Source organism: Sceloporus undulatus, chromosome 8, assembly GCF_019175285.1.
Source record: "Sceloporus undulatus isolate JIND9_A2432 ecotype Alabama chromosome 8, SceUnd_v1.1, whole genome shotgun sequence".
Lineage (NCBI taxonomy): Eukaryota > Metazoa > Chordata > Lepidosauria > Squamata > Phrynosomatidae > Sceloporus > Sceloporus undulatus.
This window is the reverse complement of record NC_056529.1, coordinates 31,404,967-31,415,641: the sequence shown is the minus strand read 5'-3', so window position 1 is coordinate 31,415,641 and position 10,675 is coordinate 31,404,967.

Here is a 10,675-nt window from a genome sequence, read left to right as displayed (position 1 = left end):
GAATGTTTAGTTCTCAGCTTGCCATTATCACACTCTTCAAACCATTATGCACCCCCTACTCTTTCAAACCATTTAACCGTAGGCATTGAAGGATAACCCACGCATACAGCATAGCGAAGCAGCAATGTTGGACTCCGATATCCAAAGCTTTGCTCCCCCTGTAGCCGTCGCCTTCTGGTGTAGCTTCTTGGACATACCACCATGGGTCCATCTGTCTGTTGGCCCCTCCCACCGCTATGGTCAGTCCCAAGCCCGAGGATTTTGCTTACGTTGATGCTCTGGCTCCCAGAGTCAAGGAGCAACGCCCCAGACAAATGGTCATAAGTGAACCGTAAGGGACATAAAGAGACAAGCCTGCGGATCACGCAAAAATGCACACTCTACAGATCCTGCTTCAATCGTGGCTGGATTTCTATAGCTCTAATGAGAATCTGTGTTCTTCAATGTTCTGGACTACAGCTCCCGATTCCTAACTCCAGCTCTTTGCTGGCTAGGGGCTGCTGAGCGTTTTCAGTCCAACAATCTGGCGAACAACACACTCCCTTTCTTGCTCTGCGGGAGGTTTATTCTCAGCATTGGTTCTCCAAAGTCTGGCTGTAACCCCCCAGAAATTCCTGAGCACTGGACTCCTAGCTTGGCTCTCTGGGGCGAAGTCCCAACATCCTGGAGAACCCAAGTTGGTCCAACCACTGATGTGTTGTACGGAGCTCACACAGTAGTATGTGAAGGCCACTGCTCTCCTGGCATTGTTTCTCTCTGGTTGTACATTAGGCAACAGGCTTCTGAGCATGGAGGCCTGGAGGCAGAAGCAAAGCGTTCTATGGGACATAAGTCTTCCACGCACGTTTTATAAATATACACCACTAGACATTTGCATATGATAGATTCATAGTCTTGAAAAGTAAGAATCAAAGAAGTCCCAGCAGCTTTACTCACAGGATTAGTGACCCTTTCATTTAGCTTGACACAGACTGGCTACCATCAGTCTACCAAAGTCTTCAAAACCAACCAAAAATGTACAGGCCTTGGTGACTCTACGATTTAGATTAACGGTGTAAAAAAATGACATTGCTTCAAAGGCAACTGTGTTTTAAAACACACACACACAGGCGCGTGAAGCCTGCACCTTCTTCAATTAAAAACAACACATTCCCTGACAGTGTGAAATGTTGCGCCACCAGAAAAGGAAAACATAGATTAATCTCTTTTCCATCAACACTAGCTCTTCCTATGCACCAGAGAGTGGACATGTTGTGTGATTGGTCCATTCATCCCCATGCCTGTATATCCCATGCCTGCCCAGATTACACTGCAATAAACATGAATGGATAGAATGCAAAGAAGGCTGAACCCACTCTATGCCTACATGGTTTGATAATGGAAGTAATGAGCACAATGGTGCTCCAACAGGATCCATCGCTTTCCGTTTAACTTCTTTTAAAAGCAAGGAGTACATACTGGGAAGACTGTGTGCAGGAATGCCCTGGATTTTCCTATCGTGGTCCATGGGCATTGCTGGGCTTCAACAAAAATGACTTCTGGGAACGAGATTAAGACCCGAGGATGTGCTTCCAAAATATCTACCTGAAGAAACAAAAGTCAAGGAATAGTGGTTTTGAGACTATTATTCTTATAGCATATTAAACAACATCAATTTAGAGAGCACTGTAAAGTTTGCCAGCGCTTTTACATAGTAGGGTCAAATAAAATAGGGAGAAAAAAGCGCATTACCAACCTTCCAAGCAGTTGTTACAATCTAAACAACAACATTACCATGATTACAATATCTCTAAATAATATTAATTAGTATATAATAAAAAAGCAAAAGCTCTGCTCCGCTCCTGGTGTGAACAACAAACTCCAACTCAGAATTCCATAGCCTTGAGCCGGGCAGTTTAACCGGTGCCAAACGGGACTATTCTCAATGTTGGAGGCAGTCCAGCAATCTTGGCAAGTCCAACTCTTTGTGTTCATCTGACCAAAGCGCTTGTGTTTTCCTCACCCAGATTCTTCCTGCATATTGCCTACTTTTTGCCTTAATTGGGCGGACAGACTCAGATGTGTCATATTACTTCCATTTCTGCCCTTCTGAGCCTCTCCCTTTCCAAAAATTGGCTTTTGCCCTTCACTTACTCCCGATCATAATCTCACTCCCGCCATGTGAGAACAGGTGAACTGCGTGCTGAGCCTGTGTTGCTGTGAGGCCATTATTTTCCAGGAGCTCAGAGAATTCTCGCCTGGCAAGACAAGAAAGAAAAAATGTTCACATCCGTTTATTACTGCATCCAACCGAATAAAACTAACATAATCAGCCACACAAGTTTCAGTTGTTTCGAAAATGCTTTCAAAATGATGTAGATGCAAATAAATATGAATCTTCCTCTCTGTAAACACATTTTCCTGGCCCCGTCCCAATTTCCATATTGACTGGCCAAGAATTTTGCTGCCGGAAAGACAAGGTTACGCTGGTTTACGGTAGGGGGATATTTTTTTTTTTTTTTTTTTTTTTTTTTTTTTTGGTGGCCATGGGGTAAACCAACAGCTCTGTCCCCCAACCGAAGAGAATGCCAAGAGTCTCACAAAAAAATAGAGAGATTGTCATCTGTTACTCCTTTCACTGCACATCCCTGCACTGGTTGCTTTGAAGGGTTGCATCCCTTTGCCTAATTAGTAGGGCCAGATCTGTTGATCAAAATACATGCTTGAAAGCCCACCACTGCGTCCTCCATCTCTACAGAGAAGTGGCTCGGGAATCCTACTATTAGTTGGGAGGTTATGTAAAACTTCTATAACAGAGTCAGAAAAAGCTACTTTTGCGGGGTATTAACATCAGGACCCCCCCCCCCCCAGGTTGCTGCTGTCTGGGGGATTCTGGATGAATATAGCCCCTCAAGTAATTCCAAGTTTGGTATTCAGGACAGCAGCGGATCATACACGGGCTGAGTGTAGCACTTAAGTTTGCCATACAGGAGTTCCCTAACGTTTCCATTTTCACTCCCTTAGGATCCAACTGCTGCCCTTCACTGTACTGCCCCATGGCTAGTGTGTTGCTGATGGAGAGTGGAAGGGATTGAAAAAAACCACCCAAAGTCCAGTGGTTCTCAACTCCTATGCCGCGCCCCTTAATTCGGTTCCTCATGTGTGGACCCAACCGTAACAGGTTTATAAACACATTATACCAAATAGGGTTGTTGATGTCCTTGGTTTCGTGCTTTAAGATATTACTAAAAAAATGAAGGAATACAGGGCCGTTGGAGACACTGAAGAAAAACATTAAGTAACATTGATTTGATGGTATCCCACAAAGCATAGGAGGCATATGTTACGTGAAATATTTGAGTATCCATGAATATAGCGGGGCAAATGTTGATTCAAATGAACAATGAAAGTACTTTGTCAGCTTTTGTTGTATGTGTTGTTCAAAATACTATAAAGGCTTGGTTCTCTTTGGCATCGGGATCCCGGTAATTTGGATGCCTTTCCTTCTCGGTATCCCGCAGCAAAATAAAACTATGTCCCCATACCGACAGGCCACAATACAGCTGCTTGGGGTCACTTTGGAAGTATGTTGTTTAAATATGCATGTGTACTAAGAGTTCAGAAGCCTTGCCAAAGCCACGATTGAGCAGGCTTTGGCGCAACAGATTTGGATCTCATCCACCTGCATTATTTTAAACGCATACCTCCAAAGTTCGTACCCTAGCAGCTTTATTTGGCCTTGTCTGTAGGGGCTATGTTTCTTTTCCCAATCGGCTCCGGTCTCCCTGCCAATTTCTGGTTTTACAAATCTGGTTTAAATTATTCCGTAAACACCTCCAGCATGACTTCCCGGCTGACAGTCAATTTCTGGCGCGTCGTGCTGGAGACCTAGAGGAGGGAACTCTTAATCAATCGGCAAACCAATCAAATCTGCAAAAGTCCAAACACAAACATGTTGGAGGGGCCTGACTGCTATTGTCTTCCCATTTCTAGCAGAGAAGAGGGAGGGAGCCCTAAGTGAGTTCCTTTTTCATTTATTTGGAGAGAAGAGTTAACCAATGTTCATCCAAACTTCACCCAGGCCAGGGGCCAACCAAGCTTTATGAGCTTAGAATTGCATTGCAGTCAGCCCTGGAGGGACTACACTAAAGACAAGCTCAGCAAAAGCTTGGGCCGGCACTCCGTGTTGGCCGGCACCTGGCGACTCATTCGGATGCTAAGGCTGGCTTTTTAAAAGAATGGCGGGGAATGAGCGGGGTACGGTGGGTAGCAATTTTGGGCATAGCACTGCCCCCCGGCCTCCACATCTGCGTCCAGCCAATCACCCCGACCCTAAAGATTGGAGAGATAGGATACTCCTCGCGCTCAAGGCCACGAGGGCGAAGAGAGAGGACAAAGGATGAATAATAACAAAGGAAATAATGATTGGGCACAAAAGCGAGTGCGCAGGTGCGGCTGCTGACATACTGTATCATTCCACTCTTCCTGCGTTTCTCTTTAATCTTGAGCGAGGGGTGTCTTCGTGTACGCTCTATTTGCGACGATTGATAATGAAAGACGTCTTACAAGTATCGCTACAAATTACACTTAAAACGAAACACACCACCACACTAATTTAATAATAATAATAATAATAATACTAATAATAATTAATTTCCCCCGCCTCCTTCAGGTATTGCGGTGCTTCCAATATCAAATAAAAACAGTAACAAAAATGCAACCAACATTAAAATACATTCCATTTCCTCATCCTCACTACATTATCCTACGCAAGTCGTCAAAACTCCCTCTGATAACATTTTTGCAGATTTTTAGGGTTGCACTGCACTGTCACATAAATGCAATTTGCCACCACTTTATCTGCCCTGGCTCCATCCTTACAGACTCTTGGATTTGTATTTGTGAGGCACCAGCATCTTGGCAGCGACGGGACTACAGATCCACGGATTCTATAGCCTGGAGCCACTAAAGCCGTGCCAATGGCACCAATATTTCTACAGATCTTCTCCCCAGGTCTGTCCTGCACAGCATGCGAATGTCAGTGGGCTCACGATAGCACTGGAAAAGTGACTTTTGGGCAACAACTCCCGGGCTAGTCCCAGAATCCTCCCAGCAGGAGCTTGGTGTCTGCGGAAATCCTGAACAGAATGCTTTCCAAGCCTATAATTCAAGAGTTAGCTAAGGAGGCTGCTGAGCACAGCATTGTCCTTTGAATGCTGCCTTGCTTGGGCAAAATGGTAGTGCCAGCCAATGAGAAATCGCTCTCTGTTATAGGGGGGCCTTGGTTACACAAGTGGCTACCCCTAACTGCTGTACCCCAGCCAAAGGTTGTGAGTTCGATCCGAGGGCTCCAAGGGTAGGGACTAGCCTCCATCCTTTATCGGTCAGTAAAAATAAGTTCACTGATAGTGGTTATAGAAATTACAAATGCATTGCCTATTGTAGTCTCTAGTATCTGGTATTTGTTTCCCACTGATCAGAATGCCATCTTGACACAGTTTTAAGACCAGCCAAGTGGGGAAAGGCAACCCATGGCCTTAGTTGTGCATAGCATTCATTTCAAAATCCCTGAAATCCTCTTAGCTAAAACACATTACCCCAGTCTGCAAGTGAAATGTATGAAGACATGCCCAAAATCTGGGGGGGCTTCTATCTAAACCGAGCTGAACAAAATACTCAGTCCGCCACTAAAGCATAAGCTCCCTAGTTTGGAGCGGGATTGTGTTAACGCCTGTCATGCAAGCTGTTAAAAGATAAAAGCTGCCTGAAAACAGAGACCCCCAGCCTTAAAGGCAGAATTGAAACAGGGATGAAATGAAGGACACAGGCATTGAAGCCCGACTTTAATGGCCATGGCCAAGCGCTCCAAAGCTCCATGTCTGGGTGGGTAAATCGGCCAATTGTATTCAGTGTCTGTCGGACATTGACCATAGAGTTGCACTGGAGGACCTAGCAATTCTAAGCGAATCTAGGTGTTCTGGTGTTTTTGTTATTTGTGGTTTTCCATTTCACGGGGTCTGTGTGCCCCATAACGCAACTAGAATCTGGGGGGCAGTGTACTTTATTTTCCTTGCATGTAGGACAAAATAGTTGCAGCTTTTAACTCTCCTATCTGTATAATGCACACTCTGCTGGCAGTTGTGACCTTGGAGTATGCGTTAGAGACTGTGCACAAAAACTACCCATTTATCCAGCGGATAACGCCAATTCTTACCCGAGGCAGCGTCATCCGGGCGATAAGAGGCGCATGGGTGGTGCCGACGCTTGTCTGCGGGAATATCCACAGCCCTATGGAAAGCCAATAAACAGCTTGAAAGTGCGGAGGGACTAGAATAGCATTGCCCACTAACAGTTCTAGCATTTCTCTGCCACTTTTAACGGCCCGTAGTTCCATCTTTTTTTTTTAATATGTCTTTCCTACATTGCAGATGTGTACCATATTACTGCGCTTTATAAATACAGTATATTATATGTAGTACAGTATTGATTATATCAAAACATCCGTGTTTCATAATTATATAATTTTCAAATGTCTTCTCCTTCTATTAAGTTGACCTTCATTTTTCAGTTTAATTAATAGTCAGCTTTTTTCATATTATTCCAAATTTGTTATTATTGGCCATCTCTCTTTACAATATTTCTTATGGCTTCCCAGTCTCTTTCCCTTTCTAACATGATTTTCCCCTTTATTAAAAGCTATAAGCCGGTCCATCTCAACCCTATCCAACTGCTTATTCAGGCAGTACTTATTTTGGATTAATCTCATTTCTACGCAACAACAAGTCTTACATAGTTCCATCTTATTAAAGTGTCATGAACTCCTCAGTACAAGACTCCAAAAGAATGGAGCTCTTATTAAAGTGATATCAAATGCCTAGTGTGCAATATGGGGTAATCTCGGCAGACAAATGATGGCCACTGGCCCAGTTCTTTATTGGTTGATGTGTTGCCTTTCTCCCCAAAGAACGGCCACCCAAGTATAAGAGTCAAGCTGGTAATGCTGTCGAGACAGCAAGGTAAGAAAGAGAAGAGTCTCGGGCATGCTACCAAATGTGGTCTATACTACAGTGGTACCCATGAAACAAAATGAAACTGAAATGAAATCAATCAGAGTCCTCTCAGCTGCTTTACCTCTCATGGTAATCACCACGCCAGGCTGTCTCCATCACTTCTAGGGATCTTGTCTCCTGGTTGGAGGCGACCTATACAAAGATAATATAAGATAGATAGATAGATGTTTAAAAAGAACAAAAATGGTTTCCCAGGGAGCAATGGCAAATTCTATCTGAGTACTTTGAATAAAAGATATTTGAGAGGAGACAAGGGATTCATCACATGGGCGGAATTTCTCTTAATTTCAAATGAAAAAGAAAATGGGCCCAGAAGAACACATACGTTGAATTCGCTTAGTTCGTTCGAACTGACTCCTATGCCCGAAATAACTGCCATTGGCCCGAAATTGCGTGTGATCACTCTCAGAATAATGTTGATATTAACCCACGATTGCTTCGGACTGATTGCCCCATTGCCAAAATTGAGTGGGTATATCGTCTATCACGCCAATATATAAACCCCATGATTACGTTTGGATTGCCATTATACTTCCATTTCCCTTGTCATGCTAAACCCAAGCTGTGAAAAATGGGTAAAAATACCAGTCTGGTTAATTGTAAAATTGGGGGTGCATCACTGCAATAGGAGCCGAGGACCCATTTCTTTGAGAACTGAAAGCAAACATACAATTTCATTCCATTGGTGGCCGTAGTGTGTAAAGACCAGTTGGAAAGGATCCACAAAAGGGGTGGTACACAGTTTTGTTGCGGGGGAAGGGAAATACTCTATCGACCCAGGACTGTAGTTTCAAAACTGGAGGTTATGAGCTAACATATTGTTCCATCCATTGCTAATTGCAGTGCATGGTTTTTCCAATACTAGACTTATACTTGGGCCAGTGCTTGCAGGAGCCTCGATATACAATCTTGTCATTTGAATTTTCAGGACAGAAATTTCAGCAATGAATCAACTCACCATCCATCATACGCACTCCCCCTGGAGGCTTCGCTTGACATAAACACCAATTTTCCCATTTGCATCCTTCATGCCACCAATCCTTTTAATGCTTTAAAGGAAACAAATCCATTACAAGGAGCCCCCTAACCCCAGCGTCACATGCCGTGACTCGTGAAAGCCATATAAAAAGGTTTAAACTATTAGATGCAGCGTGTCTGTTTGGAGTAGGAAGAATCTGTAAAGCCAAGTAGCCGTAGTAGTTGAGCAATGGACTGCAATTCTGGAGAACAAGGTTCAAATCCCCACTCAGCCATGGAAACACATGGATGACATTGGCAATCACACTCTCGACCGCGAGACGGCAAAGGCAAACCCCTCTGAACAAGGCTTGCTAAACAACCATATGAATAATGCACCAGAAGTCAAAAAGACGTGGCAAGCAACACAACAAACACATATTAATCTGTTGAATGATGACATTGGACGCGTCACACTACACAGTGATAGCGCTAGATCTAGTTACTGTATGGCTCAGCCGTGGATCAGGGGAGCTGTACCGCTCGATATTTCAAACGTGAAATACAAATCCCAGATTCAAGCATGCCCCAAAACATTAAAGCACTATCAGGGCTATAGCTATGCAGTCGAAAAGGGTTGCATAGTGCTTAATGAATGGGACAAATTGTGTTATAGATGAAGTGTGTTGAAAACACAAACGTCATAGTAATCTTCTGGATGCTCTACGGTGACAAAATATATCGTGCTAAAAAATGCGAGAGAGGATCAGACATAACTCATAAAGACAAAAACAAGATTCAGTGGTCTTCTCATACAGAAAATCCAGCTGCAAGCGTATTTGGGAAGACCAGTAAAAAATGAACGACAAATGTCAGGAGTCTGGCTGGATCGGTGTGTACTCGCCTTGGAAAAGGTAGTTTAGGAAGAGTATAGGTAGTAATAAAACATAAAAAAAGAGCATAGTTATGGTAAAGGTGCTCCAAACGGTAGATAGTATGGGCCTGCAAGTAGTAGACTACAAGTCTCAGCATCCTTCACGGCTGCATCAAAACTGCAGAAGGGATATACTCGCCTCTCGTGCACACAAGGGGTTGCATTTTGACATGGTTTAAGGCCAGACTCAGTGCAATGGGATCCTGGGGTTTGTAGGTTTTGGAGACACTAAAACCTTCTCTGTCAGAGCGCTCGGTGCCCAAGCAAGACTGCAAACCAGGATTCATAGCATTGAATCAAGGCGTTAAGCGGTGGTCAAACTGCACTAATTCTATGTAGATGCAGCCAAAGTCTATTCAAACAGATGCATTAATGGCCAGTGCGGTCAGCAGCACCCTCTTGTGCGTATATAATGTTGGGATGTGCAACGGAATAAAAGTAGCATTAATTCAAAATCAGTAAAAAACACAACCAAAATGGTTTCAGGTAAGAAGACTGACAAATCTCACGTTTGAAAAGCATTCAAAGAAACACCGGGAACAAACTTAAACCATGGCCAGTCTGATTGCACAGACTGCATCTAGAATCCTGGGATGTAGTTTGGGCGAGGCACTATAGCTCCTGCCTGAGAATTGACCATTCGGTGAAACTACAATCTCATTATGTGATGCAATAGAGATATGGATTTAAAGTGCACCGAGTGCTGTAAAACTAGTGAAGCAACTACTGTTTGTGGTTGTCATTAAAAAATAAATCCTATCATGCTTTGGATATTCAGGGGGAATTGGGAATAGAAATGGAATTCAAAACTTGATGAAGTGCCATTGCTTTGGGACAAGGGAGTCTAGCAACACTGGCCTCTCCATCGAAATACACCCAACAAAAAGTTCCATTAATGCATAAAATTATTGGAAAAATATGATTAAAAATGTTAAATTAAAAACATTAAGGTTGAGTTCCCTTTCTGGAATCCAAAATCCGAACCGAGCCACCCGAAAAAAGGCAAATGCAATATTCCAGAAGCCGAACACTTCTGATCCGCAACATTTTGGATAAGGGAAGTCAACCGAGCCAATTTACTCCCTCCCCCCCTTCAAAAGATTAAATGCAAAATAAATAATATGAAATACCATATAATAAAACAGAGACAGCAAGAAACCAACATTACCAATTCGGATCCCCTCCTAAAGCACATAGCCATGGAGAGAAGGAATGTGCGGAGGCTAAGGCTGTGTGGAGTAAATCACTGTTTGAAAACAATTGGATTTCTTTGACATTGTTAGGAAAAAGGATTTGAAGAAGAAGGATTGCATACAATTAAACATTCCTGCAAATGATCAGCAAACACTTAAAAAAGTTATATTATTGTTCTTATATCCGCTTTCTCCCACCTTAGGGACTCAATTGAATTTATGGTCGAGGAGCCTTAGTTCATTCCCTATGGACCAATGTGCCTTTGCAGGCCATCTGCCCCTAGTCGGGAAGATCTGCGTAAAGCACTACAGGACACACATGTGTGTGTAATTTGTGTTGGAAAAAGAACCAGAACAGTAATAGTGCTTTGTGGGTTGTTTCGGGCTCGGGTGTCCATGTGCTGGAAGAGTTATTTCCTTACGTTTGGCCAAGCAGCTGCGGCTGGCATCTTCAGAGAATGCGGGCAGGAAGAGAGTGGGTGTGTGTGTGTGTGTGTGTGTGTGTGTGTCTGGTCTGTTGTTGTGTCTGTCTGTCTATCATC